The 10,319-nt window shown below is 46.1% G+C and overlaps 1 pseudogene; it reads left to right on the top strand.

Annotated features, from left to right (window-relative positions):
• Positions 1-567: 567 nt before the first annotated feature.
• LOC123409072 lies at positions 568-1,579 on the top strand (annotated as a pseudogene).
• Positions 1,580-10,319: the final 8,740 nt, after the last annotated feature.

Here is a 10,319-nt window from a genome sequence, read left to right as displayed (position 1 = left end):
TCCTTGTTATATCTATACTATTAAAGGAGGATCTGCCGTCTGTCGTGATGGTTCAACCTCCTTTCCTACTCCCCTTGAGAGAACCCGCACCGAAAAATCGCTAGAAAAAATTCGGTCCTGCTTGCATCGTACGTGTTTCCCTCCCCCCGATTTTTCTATGCCTTCCGAAGAAACAGGCCCACTTCCCTCGGTCACCCATGTCCCATCTCTCCCATATCACCACACAGGTCCCATGTCTCCCCTAAGGCCCTAACTACTCTCAGCCCCGATCACATCTCTCTCCGGAGAAAATTCACCGCAACGCCCGTCGTCGCATCCCATGGCCTCCGACCGCCATGGAAGAGAGATAGAGACAACAGAGAAGGAGGAGTGCAGCGACGCTGCTAGCGGACCCTGTGCGTAAGCGCGTTCCCCACGCTCCCGATCCATTATCCTGGTAGGGTGCCATAGGAATCGTCCCTCTGCCTCCTCTCCTTCCTCCCACTGCTTGCCTCCCCTCCTCCAATAACACTCCTCGAACAATGGGGCTGAAGTCTGCAACACAGGAGGACACCGCAGCAGGCGCAGATGCCGCGCATGAGCTCGCCACCGCCGGTGGCCCCCGGCATCATGATGCCGCAGCACGCCTACGGCGCGATGCCGCCGGGCTCCGCGAACATCATGCACGGGATGCCGCTCGCCTTCAACCCCATGGCGTTGTGCGGTGCCTGGTCGCCGGCAATGAAGCCCGCAGACATGCCGCTCGCCTTCAACCCCATGGCGTCGCCCAGCGCCTCTTTGCCGGCAATGAAGCCCGCGGACATGCTGCTGGCCGTGTACCGGCCCGATTCCGCCGCCCTGCCGGGCATGCCGCAGCCCGTCAGCGGCGCCCTGGTGGTCAGCGTCAGCGGCAGCGATGGGGAGCTCGTGAAGAAGAAGAGGGGGCGGCCGAGGAAGTACGGGCCGGACGGGACCATCGACTCGGCGGTGAAGGCTGAGGCGGGCAGGCAGTCTGGTGGCGCGGGGTCCAACTCGAATCCTGACGACAAGCGTAGAGGACGGCCCCCGGATCTGGCAAAAATAAACAGCTCGATGCCTCTTGTGGCATAGTGACATATGAGGGCCACTTTGGTATTCTCTCTCTGTCGGGCTCCTTTCTGCTCGCAGAGGATGGTGACACTCGCAGCAGGACAGGTGGTTTGAGTGTTGCTCTGGCTGGAAGCGATGGACGTGTTGTAGGAGGTTGTGTTGCTGGAATGCTTATGGCTGCAACGCCTATCCAAGTTATGGTGGGTATCTTCATCGCCGAAGGTAATAAAAAGCCAGAGGAAGAACAGCCGAAGCGCGAGACAACATCTGTGCTGATGCAGACTGCTTCTGGCTTTGGTGCAGCAGCCTCTGCTGCTGCAACTCCATCACATGTTCCATGAGCGACCACTCTGATGACCCAGGGAGCCCTATAGGACCCAACGGCAACGCATTCAACAATGCAGGCCATCCGACTCACGCTTCATATGCTCCGGTTGGCTGGTCACTCTCCGGGAACCAAGGCCGCTACGACCCAGACATGAAGGTGGTGTCCTGGTCCTCGCAGAAATAGAGGGTAGTGGCCCTATCTTCATGCGAGGCAGAGTATGTAGCAGCAACGACGGCGGCATGTCAGGGGATGTGGCTTAGTAGGCTCATTGGAAGTCTGACAGGTCGTGCTCCGGCCAAGTTTGAGCTGCTCATTGACAACAAGTCAGCTATCGCCGTTTGCAAGAATCTTATTCATCATGACAGGAGCAAGCATATAAATCTCAAGTATCATTTCATTAGGAACTGTCTTGAAGAAGGGAAACTTGAGGTTGAACACATTAGCACAAATGGGCAGCTAACTGATGTTCTGACTAAGGCGCTGAGCAAGGTGCGTTTCATTGAGATGCGACAGAAGCTTCGCATCATGGAGGTCACCAGACACAACGAGATTAGGGGGTGAATTGTTAGGAATAATTCGTTGCTTAAGTATTTTACCGTTTTCCTCTGAATAAGGATGCATGCATCGCCTGTGATATGCATGGTAGTATTAGCCGGCATGACCTCGATGGCATGACCATTTCTTCAGCATTCAGTTAGCTTTCTGTTAGAGTAGAGAGAGTTGCGGTGAGTGGGTCGTGGGATGGCGCGGCTTATACGCATCTCAGCTCAGGTTTAGGGAGTTAGTTAAGCCCACGTCATCATATGGTAAACGTCCATATGATGACCTTCTCAGCATAGCTCTTTTGGCAGATGGTGATCTCACCCCATGACTGCTTTACTTCAAGGCCCAAGTAGTAAGACAACAAAACAGGAAAGGTGTACTTGACTAATTTCCGTTGTAGTTGACCCATGGTGCCGTTGCTGAGTAGCATTACCTTTGCTGTAGGGAAGGAAGGAGGGGCAACGCAACCTGAAATTCTGTCCTGACATCCATCAACAACGGCCGATTCTGGCCAACGTAAACAAGCAGACCCTCGTCAAGGTCTTGAGTCTTAAGTCTTAATGCGTCCTTTCAAAAACATTCTACTGTTGTACTTCCTCCGTCCCAAAATAAGTGTCGTTGCTTTGGTACTATATTTGTACTAACTTAGTACTAAGTTTAAGATACCTATTTTGAGATGGAGGCGGTAGTTGTTGTATTGTACTAGATTGATGCACTAGAGAGCATCGTTATTTCATAATCCCTCCGTAAACTAATATAAGAGCATTTAGAACCCGTGACAACTTGTTTTCATGACCATATTAGCATGCGATAGTGAACAAAGTTATACAATGCATGATTCATGTGGTGGTTGGTGGAGGTGATGTGCGTTAGAGATAAAGAAAGCTCACAGTGGGGGAAAAGCCACATCACAGCATTCACCATAGAATTAACATGGAAACGACAAAATGCATGAATGTTTACTGGATAATTAGAAGGCACACGACTTCACTAAAAAAGACCTTACGATTATCTTTGTTCAAAGTTATGACTTGGTTATTGAATACAATGTGATGAGGGTGGTTATTTACCATGTGCATTATCACTTATTTATCAAAATATATCAACAATGTATTATGCACGTACATAATAAATAACGTACATGTATATTTCATCGTTAGCCCGTGGCAACGCACGGGCACTCAACTAGTACTTGGTAAAAGGTGGAAGACTAGGCCTTTCTAGCCTAGTGTTTTGTTCCACCTTTGCCTCCTTAGTCTCCGGCTACCGGTGTTATGTTCCATAATGAGCGCTCCTAACACGATCGGGGTTGTTACGGGGACCCCCTTGATAATTCGTTTTATATTAAAGCTGGTCTGGCAAGGCCCAACATTGGCACTACATTTGCCCAACATAATAATTTTGTCAATACTGAAAGCATAGCGTCATGAACCCGAGGCGTAATTTTACATAATACAGGGAGGGCCAGTGTGCTGGTCCAAAACAGAGCACCGTGCGGGGCCAACCCGGGGCAACTCGGGAGATTTCTATCAGGACACCGTACGCTTCGCTTATCTGTCGTGTCCTGAGAATGATATACGCGGCTCCTATTGGGAACATCGACACGTCGGGTGGCCTTACTCGATTAGTTTTACCTTTGACGAGATATCTTGTGCATCGGGATTCTGGTGATGCTTTGGGTAATCTTAGAGTTGAGGTTTTCCACTAAGGAGTTCGACGAGATCGCGAGTGTCGTGATCGAGGATTTCTATGCGGCTTGTGGTAATTTGTGATGGACTAGTTGGAGCACCCCTGCGGGGTTAAATCTTTCGGAAAGCCGTGCCCGTGGTTATGTGGCAACGTGAAAACTTTGTTTAACACTGGTTCTAGATAACTTGAAGTTAACTTAATTAAAACTTGCCAACTGTGTGCGTAACTGTGACTGTCTCTTTCGTGAGTTCCTTCTCCGATCAAGAACATGGTGGGTTTATGTCTGGCGTAGGTAGGTGTTCAGGATCATTCATTTGATCATCAGTAGTCACGTCCGCTATGCGTAGATATTCCCCCTCTTATTTCTTGTACTCGTAAGTTTAGCCACCAAATATATGCTTAGCCGCTGCTGCAACCTCACCACTTAACCATATCTCACCCATTAAGCTTTGCTAGTCTTGATACCTTTGGAAATGAGATTGTTGAGTCCCGTGTGGCTCACAGATTACTACAACACCAGTTGCAGGTACAGGTAAAGGTTATTTGACACGAGCGCGTTGATTGTTCATTTGGAGTTGCTTCCTCTTCCTCTTCTTCATCGATATAGGATGGGTTCCAGGCCGGCAGCCTGGGATAGCAAGGAAGGACGTCGTTCTTCTTTTCTCGTTTTTTTTGGTCCGTAGTCGGACCCTGCTCTTCTTCATGATGTTTATGTATTGTACTGTTGTGACTTTGATGTAGCTTCTGGCGAGTGTAAGCCAATTCTATATATATCTATGTTTTTTCAGTACATGTACTTGTAGCGATATCCATTCTTGCGACACGACGAGATGCGCTTCTATCCCTGACGAGGCCTTCATGCCAAATTGAGGATAGGGTCGCATCTTGGGAGTGACAAGTTGGTATCAGAGCAGTACCGACCTAGGAGCCCCCTTGATTGATCGAACTTGGCCGAGTCGAGTCTAGTGAAAAAACTACTTTGAGTCTAATTATATATCGAAGAGTAGGATTCTTTTTTCTCCTCTTCTATGCTCTGGTGAGGAATCTTGACGTAAGAATTTATTCTACTCCTCTTCTCACTCAAAAAAAAATTAGGATCACGCGGATATTTTTGGAATCTATATGATGTCGATGTGACGGAGTTCTGTCTTGGTGCCTCCTGTCTGACTTGATTTCTTCCGGGGAGTTGAGCTCCAGGGGATTCTCGAGCACATCATTATCTTTCAGATTTCTTAGTATCTCAGAACGAAGGATGTTCGTAATTTCTTCAATACTAGTAGTGGCGAGATAACCCCAATGTCCCCAGTACTGGTGCAGATTGTTCGGGAGTACTGCCATACTTTGTATCGTTGTGATCACGAGGGTCTGGTGTAGATGAAGGTCCGAGATTCTGGTTATGTGTTGACGGATGTGATACAGGTGACGGGTTAGTATAGGAGTTGTGTGATTATTACTCCTTGTATCCGTGTACCAGATTGCATGACCAGAAATTTCGGGAATTGTTAGGTGGGAATTCAAGTAGTTACTTATAGGACAATCTTCCAACAAATGCATGATGTTAGGTTGGGGTTCGACATCTTGTGGATTCATTTGTTGACGGTCATCTTAGAGCGGTTCTCATTTTGTCTTAAAGAGTCCTTGTAGCTTGCTACGACTCGGGGACGCTTCATACGTCGGGTGCACTGCCTTGCACTTGATGGCTACTGTAAGGATCGAGCCCGTGCGATCCTGTCCACGAAAATATCGAACGGAAATCTCTCTCATGAGTTTGTTCTGGCTTGCTTCATAAGCCTCACCCTTTGTTTTGTTAGAATATGGTAATTCGAGTTGCTTCGATGTCAAATGGTGATTTCAGATCTTTCCGAGAGGTCTTCTCATATTTTTATGAGAATGCTAATTATTTTGCTCAATCAAGTGTCTTATCAATTCTTCTCAATCGTAGTCATCATGTTAATTCTTTTCCAACCGGTGTGCTTCTCTTCAAGGGAATTCAATCCTTTCAAATTTTTCAAGATCATTCTCTCATTTTATTCCGGAGTTCATCTCATGTGTCCCAAGTTGTCTTTGTTTTTCCCCGCCCTCCCACCCTTTTCTTCAGTGATTCAATTTTCATCCAAGATTTTTCTTTTCATTGTGCTTCCGATGTCTCTTCTTTTCTCTCTTACCCGGTGATTCATTGTGAATATTCTCAGAAGCTCTAGTTCATCATTCCTTCAACCTGGTTATCTTTTTCGGTGAATTCAATTCATCTATCCGTGTTCATCATATCCTTTTCATCCTTGTAAGTCTTTCCTATGTTGGAAATTTTTATGATCCTATCTTGCTATTCATTCCTCTCTTTTCTATCTGGTGTGTTGAAGATATTTCAGAAGTCCTGATTCTCGATCCTTCAATTATTTCGAGGTGCTAACCTCATCTAGTTCTCTTCATACCGGTGCAATAGCTCTCTTCTAAGCAATCTTTTCTAATGGTGGTTTCTTTGAGTCGGCCCATAACCCACAGGATTCCCAGGATCTTATCTGGCTCTTGTAATTTTTCCGGAGTCCTCTTATTCTTTTTCAATGTGACGTATGAATGATTTCATCAGTCATATTCCTTCTTCAAGATCTATTCGAATGATTTCTCATATTTTGCTCAACTTTCATTCTTCATTATTTCGGAGTGTCTCAGTTATTCTTGGTGGTGTTCTTCTCATCATTCTCAGCTTGCAATTCGAAGGGGTGTTTCTCTCGAATCTTGGTCCATTCTATTGTAGATTGTCATCTCAGCTTCGTGTTTTCCTCTCATTTGTTGTCAATCATGAGTAATCATTTTCTTGCTATTCGGTGCTTCTCTGAGTTGTTTTCATTCTCGATCCTCCGAAGGCCATCATTTTAGAAGATTCTTCGTTCTCAGCTTTCAGCTTTCATCCTCAATTCTTCTCCATTGTTGTCTCTTGGTTCATCTCTCGATTATCCGGTGCCTTGCTCTAGTTTCTCTCAGGTGGCTCATGATATCTTCATTCTCATGTATCTCCATTAATTCGTGGTGTTCCCATTCAATTGTGATTTCTTACCGGTGCTTCCTTCAATTAGGCCTCAAGTGGTGCTTTTCTCTCTGTCTCTCCAAGATTCTTTCAAGAAGAATAAGTTGTATGCTAATTCCGTTGCTTGTCATCAATTAAACTTGATGAAGGATAAGCATAACATAATTCTTATTCTTACTTCATCAAATGGTTTCAATTCTTCGTCCGGAGTGGCTCTTGAGATCAATTCCTTTTCTCAAGTGTTATTATCTTTTCTTTTCCGGAGTTCCAAGTTTTCTCAAGTATATATTTGTGAAGCTTCATCTAAATCTTGGCAAGTTCATAATCTTATTATTTTCTACCTTCATATCTTTGCATCTTTCATTTGTATACGGAGGTCCTTCATGGTGGTTCGTCAAGATTTCATTCATTCTGAAGTGTTCTTCAAGATTCCTGTTGGAGTCCCTCAAGTATTCTTTCTCTTGAATTTCCAATGTGTTTGTTCTCCTTATCCTTTGAGGTGGTATTATAGCATTCTTGTTAGTGTAGGAGTCTCAAAGAGTTTTCCTTTCAAGAATGACATAATTAAACCCACCAATTCTATGATCATGAGATATTTTCAACCCATGATTTATTCATTGAGCTATCTTGGTTGGATTTCACCTAAAGCTTTTCCTATGGATTGTGTTATCATGGTAATTATCACTTATCCAAGTTCTCAATGTATCCTCTTGGTGAAAGAAGTGTTCATATCTTGTTGCTCCCAATCAATCCTCCTTTCCGTTAGTGGCTCGTTGTCACTTCCTTAGTTTGAAAAGGTTTCCATAAGCCCACTACTATCTTGTTCTTTCGTTGTTGTTTTCCAACAACTACCTTCAATTCTTCTTGCAAGGATGTTCTTCAATCCAATTGGGATAGTAGTTTTCATTTTATTCTCCATTCTATTCTTCTCATGATGTTGTTCCTATTCTATTTTTCCAGAGGCATTTCGATGTTGCTCTTTTGGGTCTATCATCATGTTCTGTCAAGATCATGGTGTTCCCTTGTTCTATTTAGTTGTTTGTTATTAATATTGTTTAATTCTACCATCTTATCGAATTTTTTGTCCCATATTCCTACCGAAGTGCTCCCGAAATTTTCCGGGAATTCTTGCTGGTTTCTCTTATCATTCCTCATCTCTTTGCAACCTTCAAGGATCATTGTTTTCACTCGTTTGTCAAAGAAGTGACTAAGTTTTACCTCTTCTTTCTCATCCTCTCCCCCTCTCATTCTTGGATCTCGGGGCCAGATCCTCTTGTAGTGTAGGAGAGTTGTGACAGCCTGAGACCGACACCCCAGAAGATTCCCCTTTTCTTTCCGTATCCGTCGTGTGGTTATTTTTTATTTTTCGCATCATCATCGCATCATGAACATCATCAGCATTGCATCGGCATCTCTGTTGCCGCCAGTTTACAAAACTTGCATCTGTTGTTAGTTGCTTGTTCTCATTGTTCTCCGCTCTGAGCCCGACCACACTCGCACGCGCCTGCGGCATCGTCAAAACCCTGTTTTTAAAAGTGTGTATAAAACTTTCTCTGTTTGGGTTGAAATTTAACGTGTTGTCTTAATTAGTTGTAGCTAGGCCACATGTCGAATTTCCTCGCAATCGGAGTCCGTCTCGTACCCGAACGGTCAACCGTAGCGGTACCGTATTCGGTCTACCGTCGGACGTTTTTCGATGTTTTAAAATTTCATTGACGGGTGTTGTTTTCCCCCTCTTCTAGGCCTAGACCCTCTGCACAGTGCACCAACCCTACGCGCAGCCTAGGTTGAACCTCCTGGAACCCGAATTGGGCGGTCATAACCGTTCGGTCCGGATCAACCCCGTTCGACCGCAAACCGTCATCGGTTTGTCCGTTGAACCCCTATTCTCAAATTCTTTCCTAACCCTCTTTTCCTTTTCTTCATTCAACATTTTTTTTCTTCTTCTCTTTTCTTTCTCGCTTCCTTTCTTTGTTTCCATGAGAGAGAAGGAGAGTGAGCCTAGCCCTGCCGGCCAGTTGGGCCTTCTGCAGCCCAAGACAGCGCCGCCCCACGTGCTAACCCTATCGTGCACAGCCCCTCATCTCGGTCCTCTCCCCTCGTCCGAACAGCGCCGCCTCCTGCCCAGAAAGAGAGCCCGCGCTCATCCCCTTCCCTCGATCCCGCCGCCCTCCTGCTCGCAGCCCCAGGCCCAAGCTGCCCCGCCTTCGTGCTCGCGTCAAGCGCCGCAACTCCCTATGTCCGTGCATCCGCCGAGCTCGGCTCGCCCTCGTTTCCCTCGCCTGTGCGTCGAGCGCCTCAACCCGCATGCGCGTTGACCAAGCCGAGCGCAGCAGCCACGCTCTAGGACCAGCCCTCTGCCCTGCACTCCTCCCGCGAGACCCCTCCCTGCCTTTCCTATTTTCCCTAACCTCTCACAGCTCTGTCTCGATAGGAACCTGACGCCATGGTCGCCGCCCATGGAGCTCATATGCCTGCGCCCCCAAGCCTCCTCGTCGCCGGGAATGGAACCCCCGTTGTCGGATCTATCGAACCCCACCATTCCCGTGCCTCCGGACCTCATCCCCTGCCCAGATCGCCATGGACCTCGGCCTCTGTTTCCCTGATGTGAGCAGTTCTAGCGCTACTGAAATTCAGTGTTTTGGCTAGATGCGTTTTGCAGTAGGGGTTATATGTTGTCACCGCTGTTATCTGCCGCAAGTAGTCTACTAGCACGATGGTTAGCGCAGTAGTGCTACCTCCTAGAGGTCGAGGGATCAAATCCCCATGAGTGCATTGTTTTAGCTTCAGCATTTATTTTCGTTTTCAGAGTGTTAGGTTGTGCATTTGTTTTATGTACAGCCTTGACCCGTTGTAATCACTAGCATCTTCATGTCATCTTGGTTACCCTATCAATCCACATGCAGGAGGTCTTGGGGCCAAATCCCATAGAGGCCAAATTATTATGTTCCTGTTTTTTTTTCTTTTCCTTTTCATCTTGTAGTATTTTGCTAGTTGCAGATACCCCATAATCTGCCTCCGGCACATGGGAACCCGATAACCGGGATCACCCCATCATTTTGTTTGAAATGATATATACACACTCCCAATTCGTTGGCACCGGTATCTCGTCAAGCTATTGGTACCGGAACGTGTTGTGACTGTCATTGCATGCGTGTTGCATCCATGGCATACGATCTTGTGTTGCTCGTATCTTTTGGTTCGTAACTCCGTTGGAATTGGTCCATATATGTAAATGAACTAGTATGACGTGTAGTTTCACGTGAACCACTTTACTTTGCGGTTTAACAAACATAAAAAGTGATTAGGACAAATCTGGACAGAATTAGGTTTTAACGCATGGGGTCATATCAGAGATGCTATATGATGTTTCCGACCTCATTTAAAATGCCTAGATAGGTAGATTAATTTGTGCTTCACCCCTTGCCATGTTAACAACATTTTATATTGCCGTGTAAATAAACGGGAGTGAATTAAATAAATAAACGTGGAGTTTCGCCGATATGCAACTCGTTGCATATCGAGCTTCACTTAATGTGTAGTGTTTGTGTGAGGTGAATTGCCATGCCATCCCTTGCATCATTGAACTGATCATGCATCATAGTTGGTTGTGCATCATGTTGTGCATCGTGTGGTGAATATCTATGTTGATGCTTGTTTCCGGTT

This window comes from Hordeum vulgare, chromosome 7H, assembly GCF_904849725.1.
Source record: "Hordeum vulgare subsp. vulgare chromosome 7H, MorexV3_pseudomolecules_assembly, whole genome shotgun sequence".
In the NCBI taxonomy this organism is placed as follows: Eukaryota; Viridiplantae; Streptophyta; class Magnoliopsida; order Poales; family Poaceae; genus Hordeum; species Hordeum vulgare.
The sequence above is the reverse complement of the archived record's forward strand: the minus strand, read 5'-3'. Positions and strand labels throughout refer to the sequence as shown.